This window comes from Hermetia illucens, chromosome 1 (assembly GCF_905115235.1).
Source record: "Hermetia illucens chromosome 1, iHerIll2.2.curated.20191125, whole genome shotgun sequence".
NCBI classification, from domain to species: domain Eukaryota; kingdom Metazoa; phylum Arthropoda; class Insecta; order Diptera; family Stratiomyidae; genus Hermetia; species Hermetia illucens.
In genome coordinates this window covers 126,480,068-126,490,844 of record NC_051849.1, presented here as the reverse complement: position 1 = coordinate 126,490,844, position 10,777 = coordinate 126,480,068, and the positions used below count along the sequence as shown (strand labels likewise).

General features: G+C 43.0%; 1 protein-coding gene across 4 annotated transcripts in view; it reads left to right on the top strand.

The window, feature by feature from the left end:
* The first annotated feature begins 1,402 nt into the window (after nucleotides 1–1,402).
* The window catches only part of LOC119647214 (ras-GEF domain-containing family member 1B), a 1,018,095-nt gene continuing 1,008,720 nt past the window's right edge, over nucleotides 1,403–10,777 (top strand). For all 4 annotated transcript variants that reach the window (XM_038048042.1, XM_038048043.1, XM_038048040.1 and 1 more), the window contains exon 1: nucleotides 1,403–1,884. The gene's annotated coding sequence lies outside the window, so the exon portion shown is untranslated. The remainder of the gene's footprint in view (nucleotides 1,885–10,777) is intronic.

Below are 10,777 nucleotides of genomic sequence, written 5' to 3'. Positions count from 1 at the left end.
TCCTATCGAAAATCACAACCGATAACAGCTACGATGATGAAATCCGCGCACAGTTGTTGTCAGCCAACAGAGTCTACTTCAGCTTACAAAAACTTTTCCACTCGAAACGTCTCACCATAGTGTCAAAGCTCTTACTGTACAAGACAATGATCTTGCCAGTACTCATGTATTACTCGGAAACTTGGGTTCTTAGCAAGAAAAATTGCGAGTTCTTGGCCGCGTTCGAGAAAAGAATCTTTCGAAGAATTGTTGGCCCCCTACATGAGGATGGACGATTCCGTAGCCTACATAACGACGAAATCTATGAGCGACACCATGACCGTCCGGTTGTGGATAAAATCCGGCTCAATAGGTTATGGTGGGCGGGTCACTTAATCCTTATGGATGAGGATGATCCAGCCCGAAAAGTCTACAAGGGCAATATCTATGGTAGAAATAGAAAACGATGGAGCGATGGCGTAGGTCAGAACGCCAGACAGCTTTTAGGGATATCGAATTGGTGGACCTCGGCGCAAAACCGGGGTGTTTGGAGTTCCTTATTAAGACAGGCGTAGACCGGATATCGGTTGTTGCGCTGTTAATGCTAATGATGCTGACATACAATTTTTCGATACCATTTTTATAGTACGATTTGCCTTAGGCTTTTATGAAAGTCTCTATGTTTTGGGGAGAATAAGGACTTATCTGTCTTTCGTCCTCCTCCTGCTAATGCGATTGGAGCATACCGCGAGTTTCTGTTTCAACACTTAGAGGATTTCAGCCGTTACCATATAATTGGAGAATGTTGATTATATAGACGAATAACCTTGGCAGCAGCATTAGAGATCAACCAATCAGCCTCTATCACAGTAATTTCGCTAGCCAAACAACCACCCAAAGTGAATATTATTCATTGTTGAAGAAAATTTTTATTTTGGGATCTTTGGCCTAGCGTTTAGAAGAATCTCAGGATATTCTGTGAATGTGAATGCCATCAACGTCTCATTATATATAAATTCTTATTCATCTCTACCACACACCTTACAAGACTTTTATGTTTCTGTGGTAAACTGTTATAAAGTATTCAATCCAGCAAAGTAGTGTCACTTGAGAGGAACTTGACTGTTCGTTGGATGCTTACATTTGCAAGGGGAATATGAACGAATGTGCTATATAGCGTTATATTGCAGGGTTTAGATTTAATAGAGCGGCCAGGAAGTGCGCAGGTCTTTTACGGAAGCTGAGTCTTGCTGGAGAATGTTCCGAAAATTTTGATCCAAGTTTATTTGGTCAATGTCTCCCTGGAGTAATATCCCAAATGTGGAATTTGAGTAAATTGTTACTACTAAGGGTGAGAGTTTAGAGTGGATGATAGCTCCAAGATTGTCAAGAATAAGTTAGCCTAGAGTACACTTGGTCTCTATCAATCAGTTTAAAGTAAGGTTTCGGACGTGTGAAAGGCGTTAATTTGACGGTCGGATTTATTGTTAGGTGCGGTTCTTTCGGAATTCTTTATCCGCGGAGATGTTTTTATGATGCGTGAATTTACAAATAAATTTGAGAAGTGGAAGTGGTTCAATAAAAAGAAGCGCTCATAAAGTGTCCTGATAAATATATGAGGGGATATAGAAAATTTCCCAAATGTGAAAAATATACGGCTTGGCTTTGGTTGGAAAGTCTAGTGGTGATAATTGTGCGATCGGCGACGTTCCGTTGTGTTTGCCCATCGTGCCATACAAAGAAAAATGTAAGTTTTGTGTTACAGTGCGTAGGTGCAAAGTGTGTAATGAAAAAAATATTTCGAAGTTAAATGTGACGAAAGTAGCTAATGTGAATGAATATTTTGAAAATAAATCAAATGAGTATCAATATAGTTATGTTTGGTGATGGTATGGTGGTGTGAAGGTATGCATTATATGCTTTTATTTTCTGAATTTATCCAGAATCCTTCTATAGTATATAGTAGAATCAAAACGAGTTTAAAAATTTACCTTGAAACTGTTTTCGCTGTATCTTTCAGGTTAGGTATGTACCTTGTGAATTTTGTGGGAGAATTGCGGATGCTGCAATACTCAGAAATAACTCCCAGCAGGAATTCAGGGTTTCGGATTTATTTATCGTGAAACTGGGCTCAAGGGCATGTACATATAAATTAATGTGTAGAATATCTGCCCATTAAGTTTTCAATTTATATTCAAAAGTTATTTCGAACTAAAAGGGAGATTTGACGATGGATTTTATCAATACATATTGGGTTGGGGAAAAATAAATGTCGTATTTTTTCAATAGATGGCGACACTTAAACATTTCTTGTGTTGTACTTATCGCATCGGATCATACTATACGGCGATTTGAAGACGACAATCTGTGCTACAAGTGTCTCTTCGACAGTGTTGTGATCGTACGTTTCAGTCTCAAGTTATAGCGCGTCAAAGATGGAGTCGACCAAGCAAGAAATTTGTCATATTTTACGTTTTTACTACATGAGAGGTAAAAATGCAACAAAGGCGGCCGAAAAAATTTCTGAAGTTTATGGGCCCGATACTGTAACAATTCGCACAGCACAGCGTTTGTTCGATCGATTTTGTTCTGGTGCAGTGGATGTCGAAGATACACCCCGTACTGGTAGGCCAATCGTCGTAGAAACCGATAAAATCGTCGAAATCATCCACGTAGACCGGCATGTGAGCACTCATTCGATTGGCCAGGAGCTGGGTATAGGCCATAAAACCGTTTGGAACAATTTGTAGAAGATTGAATTCCAAAAAATCTGGATGTTTGGGTGCGACAAGAGTTGACGCAAAAAAATTTCTTAGAACGAATCAACGCCTACGATGCACTACTAAAAGGCAGCGAATTCGACCCATTTTCGATGTCCTATCACACCTACCGTATAGTCCGGACCTGGCACCAAGTGATTACCATCTCTTCCGGTCCATGCAAAACGCTACGCTACTAAGTTCGCCTCAAAAGAGGCTTGCGAAAACTGGCTGTCTGAGTTTTTTGCATATAAGCAGGGGGGGTTTTATAAAGGGGGAAAATAAAATTGCCTTCCAAATGGCAACAAGTTTGTGAACAAAATGGCGCATATTTGACTTAAATCGGATAATTCTAATAAAGGGTCAAATTTCGAATACAGATACGACATTTCTTTTTCTCCAACCCAATATATTATTAGTAGTAATCGATGTGTAAATACTTTTGAATCTCCTAACACTCCGCCTCCCCTTCAAGGTGGCGTTAAATGTTAGATAAGCTTTATGATTTGTCTTGGTTTCACATTTTTTTTAGCAGATTTCTATTTATGTTCGAGGGTTGCACTGTTATTAATTTGCCATGAAAGATCACTTTTCCATGAACTCTTTCAAAGGCAGGTTAATTTAAGACCGACAATACACTGCGTGCCATGTGCCCATGATTGATATAGGGATTCGACAACAGCGAGAGTTGTCAGAGCATTTGGAATGTCCTGATCAGGATAAATGTTCCTAGCTATTAGAATAGCTGTATACTGTAAAACTGCTATTTGCTAACGTTTTGCCTATTTTTAGAAGTTAAACCCACTCCTTCAATATGTAAACATTTCAGGTGGTAAATAGAATTTCATTTGTAGGTTCACCGCTGTTTAACATGGTAAATAATGTAGTTGAGTATCAGTTCGGGAAGTGGCTTGGAGGACTATGTTGTCACCAAAAAAACTAAATATACCGACGAGCATATTACATTGGAAGTCGAATTATTTATTTAGAAAGGCTATCTTATTTGGACATATGATGTCTGTTATACGAGACGGATAAGATACCAAGGTAATTTCAGATTGATGCCGGTCCTACTATCTTGCCAATGAAAAAAGTTGAGAACCCGGAAGTTGCGTGCCTCAGTTAGGAAAGGTTTTGTGGCTGTTTTTATGTGAGTGTTCTATTTGCCCGAGAAAATACTTGTCTTATACATACATGGGCCTTTATAATGGTGTGGATCCTAGTAAATTCACATGAAAAAGACATACATATATACATAAAATTATTAATGTTGATAAAGAAGTTAATAGCCATTTTACCGCGATCGCGTTCTATGCCTCATCTTTTCGCACTACACAGTTGAGTTTCTTGTAGAGTGCAGACATGGATGCGTCTCTTCCGAAGAGCTGTTGTGAATACCTCCATTTTTTCTACCGGGGATACCAAAATTTACTTATGTATTGACGCCTTGTACCTTTACTGATCTATCGACTGTACCCACTTCATTAGGTTGCGATGACTGAGATGGCATGGCATTTTTCTTTGAAAGCCTTGGATCTCTCACCAAGAGAAATGACGTAAGATTTGTCTCAGTTGAATATTTCCAACTATACTTTATTTATCTCATTAACTGATCATTAGCATTTTAATTTTATTTAAGTGAGGGTAGTGATGAGTACGTTACCTCAAATCTTCCTCTTATTATGGGCTTCGGACCGAAGTGAAACAGGTCTCATATTCAGAATCTACTCTACCGAAAATCCTGAAAAATATGAAATTCTGACTTCAAAATACATCCCATTGCGATATCTGCTCAAATAAGGTTAATAACAGTATATTACCATATTTTAGGAATTTACCTGGATGAACCTAAGGGGGGTTTTAGGTTCATCCTAGAAACACAAAATTTGGCATCGGTGTAATTGATGAGAAAGGACACCATGCTGAAAAGTTTAAAGCAAATCCAACCATTATTAACAAAGTTATAGGTGGTCAAAGTTTGCAATTTCAGGTGAATTTATTGTATTCTGAGAAGACGTGTATGATATCGTCATTAAATAAAGTGAACATTTTAGCTTTTATTTTTAGCGTTTTTTTAGTTATTTGTATACCAATACCAGTATCAAACAAGTCGGAATACCGGAAGCTCGCGCTTCGGGTATAAAGGTTTTGTGTTCATCTTATCTAAGAAATTTCAACGCACATTTTTCTACCCGTATATAGCCACAAATCCAACATACTCCTACATATTTTTCCAAACTACGAGACATACGTACATATTACAGCCATAGATATTACGCTCACCCTAAACAAACAAACCGCCTATTTCCGAATACCGTACACATATATGCACGTATATAAATTGATCGTACCCACATTTCTGAATAGGCACTACCCACAAAGTTCATTAGCACGCATATACTATATACCTACATACACAATTGATATTCATATACAAATGACTAAAAAACTAAAACAAAATAATTCTTTGGGACCCCATTCATAAGAACTCATTTGGTTGTGGTATTGACGAATTGATATGTGATGATGACGTCATGCAGTCATGCATGAAGAGTGCGCGAAATTCCCAGAAACTGGTAAAGTTTTACCCCCTATAACTTTGTCAATAATAGTTGGATTTTCTTCAAACTTGAACAAACTGTGCACTATGTTCTTCATTATATGCATGCCAAATTTTGTACTTCTGGGATGAACATAAGGGGGGTGCCGGGTAAATTTCTAAAATGTGGAAATATACTATTATTAACTTTATTTGTGCAGATATCGGAACCGGATATATTTTGAGGCCTAGATTTCGTAGAGATGCATCACTGTGATTTTTTTCAGATTTTTCGGTTGGATAGGTTCTGAGAACGAGACCTGTTACACTTTTTGGGGGTCATATTTTGAGCCCTCACTCCCCTATGTTTCACCCAATATCAAATATTGAACCAGTTTCGAAAAGTACTAATTAAGACCTTTCATTTGATACCCCACATGGCCACATTTTATGAAAAAAAATTTTGCACCCTCCTTTCACATGTATGGGGAGCCCCCCTTACACTTAACACAAAATGGCGTCAGTTGCTGCATGTAAAGGGAACGGCAGATTACATACTCCTACCAATTTTCGTGACAATCGGTTCAGCCGTTTCCGAATAAATCGGGTGTGACAGACAGACAGACAGACAGACAGACAGACAGACAGACAGACAGACGGACAGACAGACATCGAATCGATTCTAATAAGGTTTTGTTTCACACAAAACCTTAAAAAGGAAAACTAAAATGCACCCGGGCTCATGTGAGTTCACTTTATATGACGATCATGGGTCCTGCCTCACTTTAAGTATGTACATTTTGACTTCTTACTTACGGCAAAACTAATATCAGTTTCGGAAAGTACGTATCGAGAGACATTCCATTTCTTGTCCCACAAAACTACATTCGGTGAACAAAAAAATGTTTACATCCCCCCTTTGCATGTATGGGGAGCCCCCGTTAACTACATGGCGCTGGAAAGCGATCAAACTGAAAATGGTTACATGCCTCTATGTATTTTTTTTATGGAAAATATTTTGTTCCTATCCATGTTGTTGTAACTTGCCCCTAGATGAGGCTGCATGACAAACAGTAATTGCGATTGATGAAACATTAAATTCTGAAAATTTTGAAAATTCCACCTGAAAAGTCGAACATTTGGAGATCGAAAAGACATGGACGGTGACTACCAGTCAGTAGAGCTGCGGAAATATCTGAAGAACGAGACTCGTAATTGGAAAAATAATGAATCAGGGAATCTCCTTCGAGAGCTGCTGGAACATGAGAAAAATAAAACCCACGTCGAAAATATGACCGGATCAGAGCTTAAACTTCAAGAGCTGCTGAAAAGTGAGAAAAGCGAGATACACAATTTGCCAACCTACGAGATTGATCTTCCATTTAAAAAGTCACCGAAACATTTCAATAACATGGTGCACGAATTACAAATCTGCAAACAAAAGCGCCTACCTTTAAAGTTGGTTAATTCCCCAAGAACGAGACGCACGACGTGAAGCTGATCCTCGCGCGCCATTTTATTTTATCAAAAGCTTCATCTGGATGTAGCCGCGAAGCTTTCAATCACCATTCAGCGTATGAAGCCAACATTGTTTCGCCCCGCCTTTTGGGTGCTTACCATCGACCTCGATGTTCTTGGTGAGTAAATTTTGGTTAGCGCGAATTACATGACCATACCATCGAAGACGTCTCTCTTGTAGTTTTTCCACATTCTGTGCAACTCCATTGAGGATATCCTCATTTCGGATGTAATCAAGTCGTGTCACGCTACTAGCCAAACCAAAATCTTCGTCTCTATTACCTCTAGAACATAACCATCACAATCATAGAGAGTGGCAGGGCGGAGGACATTGCGGTAAATTCGAGATTTGAGATGTTCGTTGATACGTCAGTCACAAAGAACGCCAGTTGTGAACAACCATTTCATCCAGGTTGAGCTAATGCTTGAGGCAATTTCATTAGGCAGTTCTCCATCGGTTGATAGCGCCCACCCGTGGATAAGAATTGGCTATGGGAAGGATACCCAGAAATAAAACCAAACATGGAGGAGCAGAAGAAGAATGAAGTTACGGTGCAGGGCTTCGGAAACCCAGTGCCGGCGGTTCTTGGGAGTGAGCAAGCGGGCTCCCGGCCGTCGATATCCAACGACCGCAGTGCCTCAGTAGTGGGAACCTTGGCTACTGTGGCATCTAATGTTACAAGCGTACGGGAGGAACTTGAACTGGCTCCAGTGATGGATCCGTTCAGAAGGAGCTCGATTTTTCGCAGATCCCCTCCCACACGGGCACAAGCCCCCACGATCGCTACCCCCAGTGGGAAGCGTATAGCGGGAGTCTTCGATGAGGAAGAATCACTGACGCCGATTCACCCGAGCGATGTTTTGGGCAATGATCAGTCTGGAGCTGCCTTTACTGCCCTCGGTAAACAGATCATGGAGCTGTGTGAGTTTATAAAGGAGCGCAGGAACATTCACCAAAATATAAGGGCCATGTTAAGAGGCATCCGTTTGACGTACGGCAAGGCCCAGGATGAATGATTGGAAAAGTGAACCAGGCAACTCAAGTAACGCCGGTTCAAAACACAAAAGGGGAGAAACCGGAAAAGAGGCTGCGCGAGAAGCTGAATGACTCAACAGGCCAGCAAATTCCGAAAAGAAAAAAGGACTCAACTCCCAAAAAGGCGGAGCTCATGAAAAGTACGTCTGAAGCTACCAGGGAAAATACTGCAGTGGCTACCTCGAGAAAAGGGATCGAACCTTCAAAGGCGGATGCGGAAGCTTGGAGGAAGGTAGAACCGCGGAAAAGAAATTATCGGAGGAAGATTAGATCGGAGGTGATTTTCATTTCCAAACGAGGCGAAGGGTCATACGCCGACATTCTCAGGAAAGTGAAGGCAGACCCCGAACTCACCAATTTGGGAGACAACGCCAGCCGTATTAGACGGTCGCAGAAGGGAGATCTTATGTTGGAACTTAAGAAATCCAAGGATGTAACCGCTGACAAATTCTTAAGCCAAATCGGGAAGACTTTAGGGCAGGAAGCCGATATAAGAGCTAGCAGGCCGGAGATCACTATAATCTGTAAAGATATAGATGAAATCACGACGAAGGACGAGGTTCGCGAAGCGTTGGAGAAACAGTTCGATCTTGCCGGACTACAAGAGTCAGTGGTGAAAACGCTAAGGAAAGCCTATGGGGGAACACAAACCGCCATCATCAGCCTACCAGTGGAGAACGCACTGAAACTGTTAGCAGCAGGGAGAGTGAGAATAGGCTGGGTTATGTGCCTTAGGGAACAGGTGGCGTTAAAACGGTGCTTTAGATGCCTTGGCTTTGGTCAAATTGCGAAGTCATGCACTAACCCAAATGACAGGTCAAAGCAATGCAGGAGATGCGGAGTGGAAGGCCACATCAATAAGGACTGCGGAGCTGACCCAAATTGTCCACTGTGGAAAGGAAAAAAGGATGTGGACCATCGGCACATTGAAGGCAGCAGCAGGTGCCCGGAATACAGGAGAGCCCTTGGTTGGAGAGAAAGCCACCCAGATCACTCGATGGGTGACGGAAGCATGCGATGTTACTATGCCCAGAAGGCGATTGCTCCCCAGTAGGCAACCCAACTACTGGTGGAACAATGAAATCGCAATTTTGCGAGCCGCATGTTTTCGGGCAAGGAGGCTTTGCCAGAGGCTCAGGGGAAAACCCGGTGGCGACGGTCGAGAGGAGGCACACAAGCAATTGCGTGGCCGCCTAAAAGAAACCATTCGGAGGAGCAAAAAGAACTGCTTCAAACAGCTGTGCGACCATGCCGACATAAACCCTTGGGGCGAGGCTTACAGAGTGGTGATGAAAAGGCTGCGGAAATCACCCCAGGTGACCTGTCCGCGCCTCCTGAAACAGATTGTTACCACTCTGTTCCCTCACCACGAAAATAGGGGAAGGCAAGTTTTTGTCCAGCCAAATGACGGCATAATACCGCCTGTAACTGTGGAGGAGCTGCGGGAAATATGTGGTAGGTTCGGTGACAACAAGGCCCCAGTTTTGGATGGCATCCCCACCGAGCTTTCAAACTGGCAGTGAAGACTAGGCCCGACCTTTTCGCCAACACCTTCGAGGCGTGCCTAAAAGAAGGAATATTCCCTGCCCAGTGGAAAAAGCAAAAGTTGGTGTTGCTTCCGAAGCCTGCCAAGCCACCTGGAAACCCAGCGTCGTATCGTCCTATCTGCCTGTTGGATACAATGGGGAAGATGATGGAGAGAGTCATCTACAACAGAATCCTGCCCATCGTCGAAGCCAGCAATGGTTTGTCGGAACGCCAGTTTGGTTTTCGACGCGCCCACTCTACGGTGGACGCAATTGGCATGGTGGTAAACCTGGCAAAAGGTGCACTGATTTCTGGCGGCTGCTGTGCCGTGGTGGCGTTGGATGTCAAAAACGCATTCAACTCGGCCAACTGGAATAGAATTAAAGGGGCGTTGGCTGACATAGGTGTCCCCGGATACTTAGCGAATTTGGTGGAAAACTACCTCTCAGAGAGGACTCTCTGGTACGGGACGGATGAGGGCCCCAAAGAGTACATTGTCACAGCCGGGGTACCACAGGGATCGGTACTTGGTCCCCTGTTGTGGAATATCATGTATAATGGGGTGCTTGCTCTTCCCGTCCCAGAGGGGACTACGATTGTCGGCTTTGCTGATGACCTAGCTGTGGTTGTTGCAGCAAAACACCCAGAAGATGTGGAGGTTTACGCAACAGAAACAGTGAGAGCGGTAAAGTCCTGGCTAGAAAAGGCTGGGCTGACCTTGGCGGACGCGAAAACGGAAGCGGTCTTAATAACGAAACGCAGGAAAAATAACACTGTAAAAGTGGAGGTCGGTGGACATACGGTCGTATCAAAGCCGGTTATCAAATACCTGGGGTTAATAATTGACACCAAATTGAGTTTTAGGGAGCACCTAGAGTATGCATGCCAAAAGGCAGCCAGTGCCACCACGGCACTTGCAAAAATGTTGCCAAATATTGGTGGGCTGAAACATTGCCGGAGGTTGGTGCTAACCGGAGTGGTGCGCTCCATCTGCTCTACTCGTCGCCTGTGTGGGCAGATGCGCTTGCAAACTCTCAGAGACGGAAGCAGGTGAACTCGGTTTATCGGCTGATGGCTTTGAGGGTTTGCAGTGCTTTTAGAACCACATCAGATGAGGCAGTATTGGTGGTGGCAGGCATGATCCCGGTTGACATTCTGGCCAAAGAAATGAGTGTCCTGTACAATGCAAGACATATGGAGGGGCATGCACAGCGTAGAAATGCGGCAAGGTCAGAGTCGCTTGATCTCTGGCAACGCAGATGGGACGAGTCTACGAAAGGTCGGTGGACGCACAGGCTCATTCCCAACATTAGGGTGTGGCTTGAGCGAAAACATGGGGATACCAACTACCACATTACCCAGTTCCTCACGGGACACGGTGGTTGCTACAGGCAGTATCTGCACCGCTTTGGGTTGGAT